At 45.4% G+C, this 19,037-nt stretch overlaps 1 long non-coding RNA gene across 1 annotated transcript in view; it reads right to left on the reverse strand.

Moving 5' to 3' along the window:
• LOC103224252 (uncharacterized) overlaps window positions 1-16,572 on the reverse strand; it is a 32,844-nt gene extending 16,272 nt beyond the window's left edge. Inside the window, exons 1-2 of the long non-coding RNA XR_494037.3 lie at window positions 16,451-16,572; window positions 1,270-1,415 (exon numbers count right to left, since the gene is read on the reverse strand). This is a non-coding gene — a long non-coding RNA (uncharacterized lncRNA). The remainder of the gene's footprint in view (window positions 1-1,269; window positions 1,416-16,450) is intronic.
• Between the last annotated feature and the right edge of the window lie 2,465 nt (window positions 16,573-19,037).

Consider the following 19,037-nt stretch of genomic DNA (forward strand, 5'->3'; position numbering starts at 1 on the left):
TAGGATGGGGAGGAGGGAAAGAGGCCAGCTTCTGGGGCCTTGGAAAGCTGGATTTTTGTCTTTCTTCTCCAGGACCCTGGCAGTTAGGGTCTGGCTCAGAGTATCAGAGGGAAAGGAGCCTCAGCAATTCTCAGTCTCCAGGCCTCCTAGGGAAGTGACCAGCAATGGCAGATAATGCTGTTCTCACATCTGTTCCAGGCTCATTCCTCACTCCTGTCCTCCCATTCTCTCCCTAAACCCTTACATTGATGTTCAACATATGAGCCATCCTTCCGGGAGGCCACCTGGCACAGCAGCCCAAGCTTGAGCTTTGGGAACAATTAGAACTGATTTCAAATGTGGACTCTGCCAGTTACTGTCTGTGTGATGCTGGCCAAGTTCCCTAACCTCTCTGAGATTTAGCTTCCAATATTACTAATGTTACTATTTCAATTTGACTAATTTCACAATATTGTTGAAATTGATATGAGTTAATTACGTTAAGTCTCCACAATGCCCAGCACATAGTAAGGGTTTGGCAAATTATGATTGGGGCATACAGTGTCAGGTCTGTACACTCCCCCTTTCCCTCTGTTTTCATCCAACTGAAAGCCAGTCAGTCTCAACATGACATCAGGCAGCCCAGGGTGAGGGTGAGAAAGCTGGAGGATAGGCCATCCTCTTGTTTGGGCGACCTGATAGAGGAAGGCCAAAGAGTTACAGGCCGGGTGTTCAACTGTGCCTCATGTCTGGATGTGTGTGCAAAGGCATTTGCCAAGCAGGTTGAGCCATCCTTATGCCATGAACCCATCCCCTCTGAATTAGTTGTCTCCCCTGGTCCCATTCCCTACTTGCTTTTCTCCAGCAAAGACTCTGGGGGTCTGAGTAGAAGGGTTGGATGCTTGATTGGGGAAAGATACACAAGAAACATTGTAAGACTGATAATAGTAATGATCAATAACAACAAACTTTTGAGGGCCAACTCTATGCCTGGCTCGTTGTGTGCCCATGACTTCACTTCATTATCAACAACCCTAAAAAAGAGGTGTTTTATTATCCCCATTTTATAGATGAAGAAACAGGTTCAGAGAGATCCAAAAACTTGTGCAAGATTACATGGTTCATAAGGAGGGAAATAGGATTTGAAATTAGTCTAATTCCGGGGCTTACCTACAATGAGCCCAATACTTTAGTAGGTACCTTACATCATTTCTAATCCTCACAACAATGTTATGAGTCGAGTAGTCCCTTTTTACCATTAAGAAAACAAAGTTGGAGAGGACACATAACCTGCCCCTGGTCGTGCAGTTCAGTGACTTGCGGAAAGTCATGCAGCTGGTAGCTGTGGAGCCAGGGTCTGAATCCAAAGTCTGTGTATTTCTTCCATTCCACTCTACTCCAGTGCCTCCAGTCCAGCAGAGCTTGGGAGGGGGGCTCTGAAGGGAAGGAAAAACAATCTTTATAAGAACCTTGTACATGGTCGTTGCTTTCCCATAAGGTGTCTCATTTAATCCTCACAACTACTCCATCAACAGGGTATAATTAGCCCCAAGAGGAAAACCCAGGCTCAGAGAGCAAAGTGACTTGCTCAAGATCACACAGTTAGTAAGCGGGAAACTCAGGATTCATACTGACTACTGGTTTCCAAGGACTTGTTATTTATACTGGGGTGCACCATCTACAACACCCCATCTGCTGGTTTTGCAATTTTGCTTTGCTCCCAGTCCAAGATCCATTTTCTGCCTGCTCTATGCTCCAGGAGACAAATCTCTGTGGATAGTATCACAGGGCTCTCCTGTCTTCTGTCTTCCAGTTTGGGTTAGATTAACAGGAAGCTTTGGCAGGAGATCAAAGGCATGAGATAGGTCAGGGAGTTTCTTCTGCTTCCTCCTCCCCTGCCTTGCTTTAATTCTTCAACTACAGCTCCTTCTGGGCAGCCCCCTTGCATGGCTCCCACACTTTCTGGGTCCTGAGGACTCCATTCTTCCATGCATCTCCTCAGGCTGAGTGTAGGAAGAGCTTCCTGTTGTTGCTGGTCCCTACCTGTCTCAGTATTCCTTGTTGATTCCCTTAACCTTGCCGTACTTCTGCAAATGGTTCCCTTATGCAATTACCTTCATAATCCCAGTTGAGAATCCTTCTATTTCCTGCCAGGACCTGACCAAGCCTCCTAATGTTCATCTGAGGCTGCTCTTTTTGGAGCTACTTGGAAGGAAGGCCAATGGCTTCTTTGCTGATCAAACAGGTTCAGGTCTTTCCCAAACTAATTAGCAGATAGACAGGACAGGGGCCAGAGACTGGAGGCTGGCTCTTGATGCTGTCCCTGCCTCCATCCATCTGGAATTACAGTTTGGAGCAGCTCAGCCTCTCCAAGTCCAATGCCCCATCATCTTTTTTTTTTTCCCCCAATTGATGTAACTCAGTAATTTTTATTGCAACTGGAAGACAATACATCACAGAAACTTTGTGGTAGGTCTGGGGAAGAGTGTTGTTTACAATAAATGATGAAATAGTTTGTCTTTGGCAATATGATTACATACGAAGAATCCAAAATGCAGGTATGGATGCCTTCCAAGCAACACCATCTAGTCCCTAGAGTTTAGCTGATCGTGCCTGCCTCCACATTGTTTCTTTAGGTTCACACGAACATAACTGAACATCATGTTCTTTCTCCTTTATGGTTCTCCCTTTCTATTCATGATATTGGCAGTTTCATACAGAAAATACAGAAAAAAATTGACTTTTGAAAAATTATTACTCTCGTAAATTAGATTGGCTGTGTAGATCTATTGGCTAGCCAAGGTCAGATGACCCTAAGCATCAATAGTAAACCTCTTGATCTTCTGATTGCTTTATCACTTCATTTTGTCTGTAAAACAAAACAAAACTCGGAAGTGTTACAGAATTCAGAGTATTAAAAACTGCACAAGTGTATAGGCTTCCCAGACACACATGGATACATTTTTCCTCCACATTTTCACCATGGCAGTATTAAGTAGTGAGTGTGAATGACACAGCATGAAACTGGTTATGGAATCAGCTATGAGCTCAGATGGCCTCAACATACATACTCAAGAAATGTTGCATGTTTAAATAACTGAGAGTGTGCTAAATCTCATCTGAAAAAAGGAGGAGAGGGGCTGGGGAACTCAGGCCACAGTCATGAAAGGATGAATACAAGTTCTAGGTTTAATAGGTTCACCATATCGAAATCTTTGAGAATCCAATATGGAATATCAATTATTTTGCAAAAGGTAGAGAAAGCAGTTCTCAACTTTTGCAAATGAAATACAGTGGAAAAACACTGTTGTATATATTCCAAATAAACAGTCTTGATTTCAGCGCTAACAAAACAACAGGAAAGGTACTCGTGAGCATCTCACAGTTAAGTCAGAAATGATCATTCACACAGGTCTGATTTCAGAAGTACAACACAAGATGCAGTACCATAGACACATCGGTTTTGGCTGTTAAAAGATGGATCATTTTAAAAACTGTGTTTTCCTTCCTTAATTTTTGGTCAGTGAAGCTAGCACTTGTTTGTTGAACTGTGGCAGAACTGTAAGGTCACACACATTATTCATGACAAAGCAACCGAACTGACAAGTCTGTGCTTAATTCAAGAATAACCAGTATGAGAGAGAGAAAATACAAGGAGTTAACCACCATCGCCGGGGCTCTCTCAAAGGAAGAAGGTTTAACAGATGAATTCACAAAGGTAGGCAGACCTATACAGAACACTGAATGCCATGTGTAAATCCTCATGAAACTCCAGAAACAGGAACACCACACAATGTATATACTTTGATTTACACATTCCATTACAAAGGAAAAAGAGACACCATTACAACTTTGTAACTGTGTTAACTGCAATATAAACCAAGTCCAGAGTTTGGCAGGTAACTAAAAGAGGGTTATCACTTAGGTGATATAGCAAAAGTGTTGATGTATATTATATATAGTAGTGTAAATAATAAAAAGTATTATTTACATTAGATCACAGTGCTGCATTATGTGCATAACAGTGTTTGATATAGTATTGGTGGGCTGGGACCTATGACACTAAGGACTTAACTATCAACACTGGGAAATCACGATCAAGAGGAAACACAGAGTTCCATGTTTTCCTTTGGTGGCCAAAAAATCCTGAAGCTGCAAGAAAAATATTTAGAAACATAAAAATCAGTTGCAACATCTGGGCAGCTGTGATTCACCAGAAAGAAACGAGTCCCAACCTGGATTAAAGGTAAAGAGAAATCACATGGAATTTAATCCAATCTCATCTAGAAAAGCTTCACATTGGCCAGGCGCAGTGGCTCACGCCTGTAATCCCAGCACTTTGGGAGGCCGAGGTGGGCGGATCACAAGGTCAGGAGATTGAGACCATCCTGGCTAACACAGTGAAACCCTGTTTCTACTAAAAATACAAAAATTAGCCAGGTGTGGTGGCGGGCGCTTGTAGTCCCAGCTACTCGGGAGGCTGAGGCAGGAAAATGGCACGAACTCGGGAAGCAGAGCTTGCAGTGAGCCGAGATAGCGCCACTGCACTCCAGTCTGGGAGACAGAGTGAGACTCCATCTGAAAAAAAAAAAAAGAAAGAAAGAAAAGCTTCCCCTTTAGGTCACTTGTACGCAACTACAATTCCTTCTCCAAGAGCCCTTCCAGGAGAGGTGCAAGGCCCCCCACACAGAGTGGAATGAGTGGAAGTTGCATCAGTAGCCCTTGGCCTGGGCAGTCCTGTTGTGGTGCAGGACTCTGAGCTGGGCACAGAAGGCGTCCACCTGGTACTCACTCTACAGAGCCCGCTGCCTGATGCTGTCCCTCAGGCAGGAGCCTCCTTCAACATAACGGCCCCTCCCAGAAGGCTCTGTGGTAGTAACTGCTGTGGCCAGCAAGCACTAGACACACTGAATGCCTCTGCAAAACAAAACAAAACTCCGTTCTTGGGAAACGCCTCTGGCACATTCCTTCTTAAAAACTCCCAAGACTGAGACCTGCCACAATCGTTTTGGCTATGGTTTTCTCCAACCACCAGTGAAATATGGGTTTGGTTCATTTTAGTTTCAGATAGATGGCTTCACCGAAGAACTCTTGAAAGAATACTGATTAGAGAGGAGCAAGGAAGTAGGAGCTTATGGTATATTATAAGGCTGGGAAAAATCTATGATGCAAACCCTTTCCACATAGTGCTAGATAAAGATAAAAGACAATTATAATAGGATAAAAATGACTGTGTGTATATCATTTAAGAAAAAAAAAGAGTGACTGTCTCTTTCTCTTAAATGTGTCCGAGGGTCAATAGCAAGTAATCATAGACGTTGTTGTGTTGATGTGTTCACGGTTGCTTTCCAAAGCATCTTTAAATTTTGATATAGTTCCCTGTTTCCCCCTCCTCCCTGCCCCGTATGAGTATGTGAGATACTGGAATGACACATGAACCGCTACTTCTCCCAGCAGGACAAATGAAAGCAAAAACACCACACCTCTTAATGGTGTTCAGGCGATCTGTCAGACTCATAGATACGTATGCTAGTTTGGAAGCTAAAAGAACTCCTGACGTTTGCGAAGGAATTCCAAGACTAAAGTGAATGACACTTAAGCAAAATATTCTTTCACAAATAGGCTTGTGCTTAAATTTTCTACTGCTCTTGGAGGAGGGGATAAGAGAGAGTGCCTCCTGCCCCTTGGCTTGTTAAGGACACAGACAACCTCATTCTTCAATGAACTCACTACAAACAGCCACATACATATTGATACTTTTTGTTTTTATTTTCAACAATCAAAATACAAAGTTAAACACAGCTGAGCCATTGTTTTGGTTATGCATAATGTGTATGCCTCCAAAAACAGAAGAAAAATAGGAAGAAGTACCCTCACTAAAGGTTCCCCGACAAGTCTTCCAGCAGATCCAACAAAGGGAGGCTCAGGAAAATCACACTTAGAAAGCTGCCCGATGAGGTATTTATGCAAAAAGAGTGGTTCTGGAGTTAAGAACACATTTTTATATTTCTCTATCTCTCAAAGAGATCAGAAAAGTAAATCATACACATTGCATGTTATTATTTTCTAAAAGAGCCTCTGCCCCTTTAGAAAAGTGAAATGAGGGGAGACAGCCCACGGTGGGGATTTTAATTGGAAGAAGTCCTTGGCCAGAAACAGTCCTGAATGTTTAACCTCTGCCTTTCAGGAGACAGGTCTGAATTTTATCATCCGGGGGGTGGGATGAAGGTAGGGGACTGAGCTAGAGGTCTTTAGGCTTGGTCGGGTGACAACACAAATCAAGGTGTCGCTCAGGCTCCATAGCTGTGGATGGCTTTTAGGGTGTCAGATGTCTGGGGAGACGGAGGGAACAGAGCATTGCAAAGATACTTTATTCCCATCTACACCCTGAACGAACATGCTGGAAGCATTCAGCTTCAGGTCATGAATTCAACCTGCTGTAGAGGAGTAGGTTTTTTCAGGTTTTCTCATCAGCAACCCACAAATGCCCCATCTTTAATAGGTGAGGTTCCAATAAAGGTTCTCTCTGCTCCCTTCCAGCCCCGATAGCCCAGGCCTATGAGCTGACACCCAGAGGAGGTAAAGAACTTGCTGTTCCTGCACAGTGAGGCAATGGTGTGAGTACTTGAACTTCTGCATCTTAAATCAGTTACTGCTTCTCTGCTTTACCCTGGAGTGTTTCCTTCACAGCTCAATAAATATTTCATCAGTGGTGACTCAATATAATCACCATCCCCCATGCCATCCCAGGCAGCTTACAACCTAGAGACTGTCACTGCTCTTTGACATATTCTGTCACTTTGCCTCCCCAGGTCATCATCCTCTCACCCGCCTCTGACTCTTCCCACAGGAGAGAGCTGGTCGAATAGTACAGTTCCCCGATGTGAATGGGGAGAAGCTGGGGAAAGGAAGAACGATCTTCAGGCAGTAAGGGTAAGAGGAGCCACTTTTCCCATCTGAGTAAATACCAAGAGAAGATGAATGTGAGGCTCTTGGCGATTAGCTGTCTGCTGGGAGAGAAACACCTTCATTGATTAAATACAAAATCTGTTCTGGCAAACATGGTCCTTGGAATAGCTCTTAGCAGATCCTTGCACCAGGCTTGTAAAAGCTAAAATGCTTTCTGCTCCCAACTATCCCTCCCACTTGGGGGATTTGGAGAAAGGGCTGGGGAGAGGGAGAGGACGAAGTGGTGCCCAGGATGCCACAGGGAGAGGAGAATGAGCTAAATGTAGAGTGTGAGGACGTAGTCAGAGGGGTATGCCCCTGACAGTCTTGGGCTGGCAAATGCAAACGCCTGTGGGGGACAGTGCAGGGGCTGAAGGGTGGGCTTGAGGATGCTCTGGTCACGTGGATACTAGGGCCAGAGTCCTCTTGGCTCAGGCACTGTGTAAGGAAATAAATGTAGCTTCCTTATTGCCTGTCCACTCTCCCTCAAAATAAACACTCTTTTCTGTTTAAATAGTAAGAGACCACCCTCTCGGTAGGAGATAGCTAAAAAAGAAAAAATAAATATATCATAGGAGACAATATCTTAAGAAGGTGGAAGTGAGACCCTTCCCCGCCCTGGGGGAAAGTGATAGGAAAGATCAGCTAGAATGCTCCAAGGAGAAAGTGATAGGAAACAGCCTGGACCAGGGCCAGAGAGGAGCAGGAGGAGAGAAGATCAATCAGTGCTGGTGTCCTCGCCGGAAAGGAGGAATGTACTGACAGCTGGGATGTGATGGCAGACTGGTCTAAGGGTAGGGCCTGCAGGGAGAAGCTGCTGGCAGAGGGCATATGGGGTAAAGGGAATAGGGGGAGCAGAGCTTCAGGTAAAGGAGGAAGAGGTACTGTTTCTCCATTTCCCTTTGGGCTTTTGCTATTTAATTGAGTAATTCCTGGCCCCAGGGCAACTCTGAGAATTTCTCTGGCTTGCACCAGAGGTGTCACTTTATTACCTTAAGATTCTGTTGGGAGTTTTTCCTTCTGAATTTCCTCAAATGGCCCAGCTCTGCCTTGCCATTTTGGTGGGTTTTATTTTCTCTGCCATCTAATGTCCCAGGGGTCTTCAGACAAACACACCTTTCTGAAAACCTCCGGGGGGTGCCTTTCTCTGAAAGCCTGGGCCAGGCCTGGGAAGTCTCACCCACAGACTGAAATTTGAGACCTTGTCCCCCACCCCATGACCTTCCTAAAACACAAAACTCCCAGGCAGTGTCTGAAAGCCTCGACATGAAGGGAGCTAATAGTAATTTCTCAGAAGAACGTAGGCTCTTCTTTAGTCCTTGGATTTAAAATGCAGATTCCAAGGAGGGTAAATTGTCTTGCCAGGTTGGGTAAATCTGTTGGTCAGGTAGCTTTTCTCCACTAAAAAAGAGATTAATCTGATTATACCTATAATCGCCTGGAACTGTTCCACCGCTGAAATCTCTGTTGTTGTTTACATCTTCTTGTCTAACAGACACCTCTAAAATCTTAATTTTAAATATACCACCTTCAGGATATAAATCTGTTCATTCAGCTTTTCCCCAAACCTGTCATTCTTCCTCAAAACCTTCAGCCCTAAACCTCTCTGAGTCTACCAGTCCCTCCTGATGTCCCTTCTTTTCCTGCCTGGGTCCCTACTCCATGGTTGACCATTTGACCTAACCTTCACCAGCCCCTTGTATTCTGACTCTGTATGAGTTTTCTGGGGCTGCCATAACAAAGTACCACATGTTTAAGGGCTTAAAACAATGGAAAATGTATTCTCTCATCGTTCCACAGGCCAGAAGTCCAAAATGAAGGTGTTGGTGGGGCCTTGCTCTCTGTGACGGCACTTCCTTGCCTGTTCCTGCTCCTGGTGGCTCCTGGCCTTCCCTGGCTTGTGGCAGCACAGCTCCAGTCTCTGCTTCCTTCTTCACATGGTCCTCCTCCCTGTGTGTCTGCGTCCTTTCCTGTCTCTTATGATGGCACCTATCATTGGATTTAGGGCCCATTCTAATTCAGTATGATCTCATTTCACATCTGCAAAGACCCCGTTTCCAAATGAGGTCACGTTTCAAGGTTCTGGGTAGACATGAATTTTGAGGAGACACTATTCAACCCACTATAGCCCCCTTTTTCCTTCTATTGCATTCCAAGTTCCCCAAGCTGAGTGCAGGCCCACAGTCGAGCATCTATCTCCCTTTTGGCCTTGGGGCAGCTGAGCTCCGTTCTTAGCTCCTCCTGCTCTTTGCTGGTCTCAGTGCTCCTCAGCAAGAGCACCTCCTACAGCCTCTTCTTTCCTTTCCCTCAGGAAGTATCTCCCCAGAGATGGCCGAGATCTGGGGCAGGAAGTCCTCCAAATTCAAACCTTAAGGCTGGGTGCAGTGGCTCACACCTATAATCCCAGCACTTTGGGAGGCCGAGGCAGGAGGATCCCTTGAGCCCAGGAGTTTGAGACCAGCCTGGGTGACATGGTGAAACCCCACCTCTACAAAGAATACAAAAATTAGCTGGACATGGTGGCCAATTTTTGTATTCCTGGTGCACCTGTGGTCCCAGCTAGTCAGGAGGCCGAGGTGTGAGGATTGCTTGAGCCCAGGAGGCAGAGGTTGCAGTGAGCCAAGATCGTATGACTGCACCCAAGCCTGGGCAACAGAGCGAGACCCTGTCTCAAAAAAAAAAAAAAATCAGTCTTAAGACCCCTACAGATGTACCACTATTTTCACCTTTTTCACTCTTTCCTACCCCACTGAAGGCCACATGTTTCTGCTCTTCTTGGAGGCTATTTAGGTCCTCACAGGACTTGCCTGGTGTACAGCAAATTATCCTGACTGTGTTTATCTGCTTCCATGTGCACCCTACTCTTAAGACTCTCATACCACTCTGCTGCTTAAAACCATTCATTCATTCATTCATTCATTCATTCATTCATTCATTCATGTGTTTATTGCGTATATATTGAGTGTCTGCTATGTTAGCACTCTGGCCTCATCTCCCACAACCAATGAGATCATTGTCTTTTCAGAACTTACAGCATAGTAAGTTTTCAATGGTGGTCCTATAGGATTTCCATTCTAAAGTTTGCATTCTTTAGGTTGGTGGACAACCCCCTTAACCTGGCCCTAACCTACCTCTGACTCCTATCTCCCATTGCTCCCATCTCTAGCCCAACCAATTACCCAAGCCAGGCTCTTACACTTCTGTGCTGTGGTGCTTTCAGTTTAGTTGAAATGTCTCTGCCTTTTGTCTGCCTGGAAAATCCCTAGTTGTCTTCAAGATTTAGTTCCAATGTTGCCACCTCCTAAGAGCCCTCCTTGACAATCCTGTCCTGGACTCCATCTTTTTTGCCACACAAATCTCTTATTGTGTGAATCATGCTGCCTTGCAATGATTTGTTTACATGTCTATCTCTCTTTTCCCTTGAAGTTAAGGACAATAATTTATTCATTTTATATTCTCTATATCTGGCATAATGTAGATGTTTAATAAATGTTTAAGTGTTTAATAAAAGAGATAGTAGAAGACCTCAATTGATCTGAGAGCAGAATCTGCCTAGAAGAGTTGGAACTCCTCCACCCTGCTCCATCCTCTGTACCTGACCTGTGTGTTCTGGGCTACCCACGGCCAAGGAGCATCAGTGGGCTAATGGAGTGTTATGGGCTGAATTGTGTTGGCCCCAAACTCAAATTGTGAAGTCCCACCCCTCCCTCACTCTATGGCCTTGTTTAGAAATGGGGTTGTTGCAATGTAATTAGCTAAGATAAGGTCTTATTAGATTTGGGTAGGCCCCTACTCCAGTATGACTGGTGTCCTTATAAAAAGGAGAAATTGGACACAGAGACCCTACCAAGAAGAACACTATGTGAAGATGAAGGCAGAGGTCACGGTGATGCCTCCACTTGCTGAGAAACTCCAACAGTTGCCAGCCCACCACTAGAAGCGAAGGAAGAGGCACAGCCCTCAGAAGGAACCAACCCTGCTAATGCCTTGATCTTGGACTTGCAGCCTCCAGAACAGTGAGCCAATACATTCCTGTGGTTTAGGTCACTGACTGTGGCACTTTATTACAGCAGCACTAGGAAACTCATACAGGAGGTGACAGTGCTCACATAAAATAGGACCTTCCACTTCCATGGCAAAGCCCTCGTCTTTCATGCCCATGTGCCATTTGATCTGCACACAAATCACTGAGCAGGTTCCTCAGCTATTATTATCCCCATCAGTCAGATGGAAAGAACTGAAGCTCAAGAGGGCCAAATAAATTTGGCTATGGCGTTCTTTCTTTATTTATTTTTTTTCCATGGGCAGAAGTAGATTTCAGTTTTGGTCTCTTTCCACTCCCATATAAGGTTGCTTTAAGGCAACTTTGAAAAGTCTAAAATATTAAACAGTTTGTGAAGTTATTATCATTATTCATAAAGGACAGCATGAGGTTAGTCTTACCCTAGAGAGCCCCATTGTTGGCCCAAAGCATCTTTGCCAGGAGCCCTATAGGACCATGTTTTCAAGGCCCTCAATGAGCACAGGGCTGTTGGTCCATCCCAGCTCCTGGAATGGTTCATTGTGCCCACCCTGCCTCCAGCTGAGGACCCAGGGAGAAGCACTGACCCCTGATCTTAATATCCCTTCCATTACACTCTTGCCAGAGGAGCTTTTTTTAGGAGTGGCCACTTCCCCCTCCTCAAGAGAATTCTGGGGACCAACCAGCTCAGGCCTGCTGTTGGCCTCAGGGTCACATCTCACCCAGACACCCCCACCATTCTCTCAGGCCTAGGGATGCTGCTCCCCCACCATGGGATCTTCTTTTTATTTTTATTTATTTATGTTTTACTTATGCCTAACACTGTGTAAAGGGATTTCTTTTCTTTTCTTTTCTTTTCTTTTCTTTCTTTCTTTTTTTTTTTTTTTTTTTTTTTTTTGAGATGGAGTCTCGCTCTGTCACCCAGGCTGGAGTGCAATGCAGTGGCACGATCTCAGCTCATTGCAACCTCCACCTCCCAGGTTCAAGTGATTCTCCTGCCTCAGCCTCCCAGTAGCTGGGATTACAGGTGCGCCACCACATTCGGCTAAGTTTTTTACTTTTAGTAGAGATGGGGTTTCACCATGTTGGCCAGGCTAGTGTCAATCTCCTGACCTCAGGTGATCCACCCGCCTCAGCCTCTCAGAGTGCTGGGATTACAGGCATGAGCCACTGCTCCTGGCCAGGATCTTCTTTTTAAAGCTACCACCACCCACTCTCATTCCCCAGGACTCTCCTCACAGCAAAGGGAGCTGGTGTCCCTACTGGCTCCTTCCTTTCTGCCCCTAAAGACAGGCACACAGGTGATTTTCCTTTTAAGTGTTTTTCTGTGGATCACTGTGGGGAAATAGAGAGGGACTGATAAAAGGAACAATCTTTGATACTCTTTCAGTTGGGTCCCTGATTTTCTTGCTGGGCTGACAACAGCAATCTTCCCTACTTGGAATCTTGGTTTTATTCCTTAGCACGGGCTTTATCAAACCCACTTTTTAATGAAGGGAGAATGAAGAAGCCATCGAAGCAGACCACTAGCTGCCAGTCAGGTCTGCTCTGAAGGCTGCCTGTCCGTGGCGGCATGTGACTTCTGGGGCTTTCCAGATTGACTTATGCTCGCCCCACATGTCTTAAATTCTCCAAGCACTATTCCGGCCCTGCTGTGCTTCTTAGAGCACAGGTTCTTTGCCTTTTTAGTGTAACGGATCCCTCAGCAACTTGGTGAGCCCTTCTCAGAATAAAGTTTCTCATGCAGAAAATAAAACACATGGGATAATAAGGGAAGTCAAGTCCTTTGAAATCCTTACCAAAAATATTTTTCAAGTTTTGTGATATAATAACATAAGTTTGGTTACTATTATATTATATAGTATAATATAACTTCAGATCTAATAGCTATTGTTATTTTGAAGTAGTGGTGAACATATATGCTATTTTGAGATGTCTAAAACAACTGTAATGTGTTACAAAAATATCCATGATTTCTATTGGTGACAAAGCCACAAGTATCGCACACACTTCTGTGATTTGCAACCTACATCCAAAATGAAAGGAAATCCTAATGTTTTGTTAGTGATTGGTAAAAATAAAGATGTGGGCAGGTGCAGTGGCTCACGCCTGTAATCCCAGCACTTTGGGAAGCCGAGGCAGGCAGATCACGAAGTCAGGAGATCGAGATCATCCTGGCCAACATGGTAAAACCCCATCTCTACTAAAAATACAAAAATTGGCTGGGCGTGGTGGTGCATGTCTGTAGTCCCAGCTACTTGGGAGGCTAAGATAGGAGAATCACTTGAACCCAGGAGGCAGATGTTGCAGTGAGCCGAGATAGTGGCACCGCAGCCTGGCAAGAGAGCGAGACTCTGTCTCAAAATAAATGAATAAATAAAAATAAAAATAAAAAAATAAAGATGTAATACTATTTTTTCCCCCATTGAGCTCATGGGCCCAGATTAAGAGCCCCTGCCTTGGATCTGTGCTTCTCAAACTTCCATGTGCTTCTGAATCATTTGAGCTCTGTTAACATGCAGATTCTGATTCAGGAGGTCTGGAGTAGGCTTGAGGCTCTGCATTCTTGACAAACTCTAGGGATGAGTTTGTCAGGCTGGCCCCTGAGATGAGCACAGTCTGGAAAGTGTGGTACTGGGTAATGGTCACCACCTGGAACCATTATGGGAATCTGAGAGCAGGGCATCCGCTGCTGGGGCCTGAGGGTGGGTTGGGGCCTTAGACTGATTCCATGAACTTCACAGGCTTCATGGCAGTCCTGTGGTGACAAGGCCATTCCAGCACATCTTCTGATGAGGATGCAGATGACGCTCTAACCTGGAATACATTCTCTCCACAAAGCTGAAGGGAGCTTGCAATCTCTTTAATGCTCCAATTAGAGCCTGAACACAAGACCTTTTCTTTCGTATGGTGAAATCAGGCTGGGCCAGTTACATGAGACTTGACTAAAGGCTTAGGAATAACAGAGAAAAACTAAATGCAGGCAATAGAATATGACCATAGAACATGACTTCAAGACACCCTACCCACCCAGCAATAGGCTTTAAAGACAATCTTTTGTCCTTTAGACACAAGGGCTGGACCTTTAGATGTGAGGCCCCATGAGAGAGGCAGCATTGTCAACATCCCTGAGGGGAGTCTGAATCCCTGGGTTGGATGCAGTGAGGCCCAGGTCTCCTTATATGCTGGTTTCGGAGGTCTGGGATTTTATTAAGAGAGATGGCAGGTCTCCCTGACCTACCACCCCTTCCCCACTTCCTGATTCCTGCTTACCTCAAAGTGGTGGATGCTGCCTTTGCACTTAACGTTCCAGGAGGCCACACCTACATGGGGGATTCCCTCTGCCTCCTGAATTCTAGTCTGATAATCCTCTTTGTCTCCATTATGGGCTCTTTCTTCACTATTCACCCTATTGAAGCAGATCCTCCTTTTACCCACCCAAACATTGTAGCCTTAAACTCACAGTCATGTTTGAATACAACACATTACATTTAATAACCATGCAAGAAAATCACACACACCGTGCAAGAGGGTCTAGTCTGTACCAATCTTGATTTTGCACTTGTAATCTATCCCTCTCTGGAGTTTAGTTGAGAGCATGATCTTTGCAGCCACTCAGATCAGGGTTCTAATTATACCACATACAAGCTGTCTGACCTTAAAGAATTTGATTAGCTCAGTGTGCTAATCTGCAAAGTGGGCATAGTAAAAGTGTCTACCTCATTTGACTATTGTGTGAACTCAATAAAATGATATCTGCAATTAGTTCCATCTGGCACACAATAAGTTCCCCATATTAGTTGTCAATGTACTATCCTCACTTCTCATGGTAAAGTAATTATTTCAGCATTTAAGAAAATTTATTCTATCACTGCAAGTGCCATGCTTGTCACACAGTAGGTGCTTGATAAATGTTTCATGAATAAACAAATTAAGCATATTCCCAAGACTATTTCTGTCTGGGAAAGCATCCCTTGAGGCTCCTGAGTGATGACAGTCACTGTAAGGAGATCACAGCCCATTTTGATACATGATCAAGATATAACACTTGGCCATTTCCCTTGATCTTTGTATCCCTGTGAGATCATCATTAATATCCCCATTTTATCCCAAGGGAACCAAGGCTTGTGGAGGCTTAGTGTTGTTCCCAAAGTAACACAGTTAGCAAGTGGCTCCATTGAGTGATGCTTCAGCAGAAGCCCAATGTGCCCTGAAACAGCATACGAAGTCTATCTGAGATCCAGGGGCATGACTTATGATTCTTTAAAATAACTGTGTAGCTAGGGAGCTACAGAAATGATTCTTTAAAATAACTGTGTAGCTAGGGAACTACAGAAAGAGATTGACAGAACCTGGGACTTCAATCATTTTCAAGAAAGTACAACAGCTAAGCATTAGCCATACCTAGAAAAGACCCATTCTAAATGATGCTTTATAAATGCATAATGAAGAGACTGAGAAGTATCCAAGTCCAGAAAAAGTCATCAGGACTAAATGTAGCTAAAGAGAGCTGGGGCCCAGTCAGTAGTCCCCAGTCTGACTGAAGGAAGTGTAGAGCAACTGGAAGATCTGGGTCTGCTGGGTGTCCAGAAAAGGGGCAGTCAAATAATACAACCAGTTAGTGTGTCTCCAGTTCCACTGAGAGAGACAACTGGCTCTGGACCAGACATAGCTAATCATAATTTCCTATCCCCTGACCTAATGTCTCTTTGTTCTGAACTCAGTAAGCAATCTTCTGGTTATTAGTTTTCTGGGTAAGCTTGATACCAAAAAGGGAATACTTGGTAGGAATTGTCACCATTTTACATTTACCTTGGGCTCCTTAGTGCTATGGTTTGAGTTTGACCCCACCAAAATGCATGTTGAAAATGATCCCCAATGTGGTGGTCTTGGGAAGTGGGGCTCAGTGACAGGTGGGGACAGATCTCTCATAAATGGTTTGGTGGCAGTCAGTGCTTGCTCTCTGTGAGACTGAACTAGTTCTCACAGGAATGCTCCCTTGAGAGGGGGCTTTAATAGAACAAGGACACTCCTTGAAATTTGCCTCTCTGCACATGGCCACTTCCCCTTTGATCTTCCACCATGTCTTAACACAGTAGGAAAGCCCACACAGAAGCCAAGCAGATGCCAGCACTATGCTTCTTGAACCTTCCAGCCTGCAGAACCATGAGCTAAATGTACCCTCTTTTCTTTATAAATTACTTAGCCTTGGGTATTCTGCTATAGCAACACAAAATGAACTAAGACACTCAGTCTCTTAGAAGTTTGTGATTGTGAGTCAATCTCTTTTAAGTCATGTCCCCCAGTTTTTTACTGGACTCAGGTTCATCAGTCTCTTAGGGATTTAGTGACTGTAAGTCAATGATTCTTGAACCTGAACAACTATGAGCATGCTTATAAATCCAATGTCTGGAACTGCAAAGCCAAGCGAGGGCCATCCCCTGGCCCACAGCAACCCTTCGAAGAAGGTGCTTCTACCCTAGGAGACACCTCCCCACTTACCCCACAGATGCCTGTAATGAGATCCCTCCATCCTCCAGCCTCTGGCCACATGCCTGCAGAGCAGAGTGGTGTTCACAGGTCACTTCACTGGGAGCACAGGGCTTCCTCAGCAGAACTGAGAGCTGACAGGGGTGCAAAAAATAACAGGCTTATTGGAAGAGAGCAACATTACAGACACTCAAGCACCCCTCAGGTAGAGGAAAAACAGAAAAGCTCTCATCTTTATTCCTACCCATGGTCAGACATGCAAGAGCCTCGCTCCTCCCTATAGGAAAAGAAAGAAGCAGAGAGATGACAGGTGGAGTTAGAGTTTCAAGGACACGGAAGGATTTGTAAACACTGGAGGCTGTCCTCGCTGAGGCAGAAGTCATCACAGGCGGGGCAGAGTCCTCCAGCTCCACTCAAGGGATGGCATTTCCCTTTCATCTCTTTCTCCCCTCTGGGATCCAGGGAGTGATTGAGATAATTTACCATTTAATGTGGGCAGATGGCTTAATTAAGCTAAAGCGGAAGACATTCACAGTGGCGCTGGGTATAAGAATGACTCGGGGGTGGGACCCTGGGAGCCACCTGGCAGATGTGTCCTCCTCTGCCCCATCTCCTGGACTGATCCCGAGGCACTAGGGTGCAGGGTGCTCACTGGGTAATTTGCCTGCTTGGGAATTTAGGCTTCTGGTTCCCGTGCAGCCTCTGCCAGTGCAGAGGCTCACACATTAGGAAATGCCTCTGGTTTTGTGGCCAGTCTTCAGCTCTAGGGACAGCAGCAGCAGCAGAAGCCAGCATTGCTGGACCCTCCCTGAGGCTGGCTGGGTTTCGGGTGACCAGTCATCCACGAGATTGAAGCCAAATCCCTGCTCTCAGAGAGTTCATACTTGGGTGGGGATAGCAAATTCCTGGACCTTTGCAGGCAGGGCCCGAAAGATTCTAGCCCTTCTCCTAAAATGTATACATGAGCAAACTGAGGCCTAGACAAGGGAAGCAACTGGCTCACCATGAGCCGCAGAACAGGCATGAGAACTCAGTTCCCCAGCTCCTGAGCTGTAAGTGCAGTGTGTGTGTGTGTGTGTGTGTGTGTGTGTGTGTGTACCTATGTGGGGAGTCAGATAAAGCACAGCTCCTCTAATTCCCCTTCCCTCTTCCTGCCCTCATTGCTATCCTCCTCAATCCATGGGTTCCTGCCAAGTCCTTTCCCATCTCTCTGTTTATGTCTGAAGAGAGGAGTGGGAGCCCCCAAATAGGTAGTGAGTTTTCAGATTTCACTCATTCCAAGCCTGGAGCTCCACAGCCTTTGGGAACAGGTGTAGGGTGGCCCCACATCATTTCCTGGGTGAATTCTGCTTCCACGGCTCATTAACCTATCCTGTCTGCAGCTGGCAAGTCTGGGAGGAGAAACCCGCAGCAAACCACCCTCCTCTCAGTCCCCCTTCCCCGCTCCAAGCACCTTAAAATGATTGCTTTGGCCCAGACCCAGGGAAGTGATGAAGTTTTCCAAACTATGAGGCAAGGTTTCTTGTCTCATTAGCTTCTTTACTTTGCTATCCAGAACCCCCCGTACCACCACCACCACCACCACAGGGAGCCTGAACCTAATACCCCCAGGAGGATCTGAGTGACTTTGGGCGGGATGCTCTCGGTCCTGTCCTCAGGGATGTAACTGTTTGCTTCAAGGAGGGCTCCTGGAGAAACTGAGCTAGGTAAAGATCTCCGTGCAGCTCTGGGCAGGGAATGTGACACAGCAATTTGGTCTATGTGGGGCCAGGAATTTCCACTGGGAATAGCAGGGCAGCAGACCAGGGGATGGCGTGGGAGGTGGCCAAGGATGGTAGATAGAATTGCTGCATAAAATACAAGACAGTCAATGAAATATGAATTTCAGATAAACAACAAATAATTTTTTAGTATTTGTCCCAAATATGCCATACTTACACTAAAAAAAATTTTTTGTTGTTGTTATTTGAATTGCAAAGTTAACTGGCCATCCTGTATTTTTATTTGCTAAATCTGGCCACCCAAATGTTGGGGGAGACAATCAGGAGATGGTGCAGCAGGAGATTAGGGGATTGTGGGCAGCGGACCAGAGCTAGACTCACCCGGGCCTCTGAGCTGGGCCTCTCCCCTCAGGGGTTTCGCAGAGTTGTATACTCAGGACCTGTTTCCTACCCACGCCAATTTCATGGGACTTGTTTCTGTCTTGCCTAAGGTCTCAGGGAAGAGACCTTCCCTTAGCTTCTCCCATTGCCACTCCCGCCCCCAGAATCTCTCTGTCTTCAAACTTGGCAGAGAGACAGAGCACAATCTCCCACCCTGTGGCCACCAAGCACAAGCATGCAGAATCTCTCTGTTTGAAGGGCTTTATGAAGACCAGCTTTGGAGGCACACTGGCCTGGGTATGAATCTGAACTTAGTCACCCCCTAGTTGGGCATCATGGGCATGTAATTAAGCCCTCTGTGCCTCGATTTCTGAGAAATGGTTAAAAAGAGAACCAACCTATTGCGATCATCTAGTGGGTCAATGTTTACAAAGCTGATGGAACACAGCATTCAATAAATGATAGCTTAAAAATTCCGGCCGGGTGCAGTGGTTCAT

Source organism: Chlorocebus sabaeus, chromosome 20, assembly GCF_047675955.1.
Source record: "Chlorocebus sabaeus isolate Y175 chromosome 20, mChlSab1.0.hap1, whole genome shotgun sequence".
NCBI lineage: Eukaryota > Metazoa > Chordata > Mammalia > Primates > Cercopithecidae > Chlorocebus > Chlorocebus sabaeus.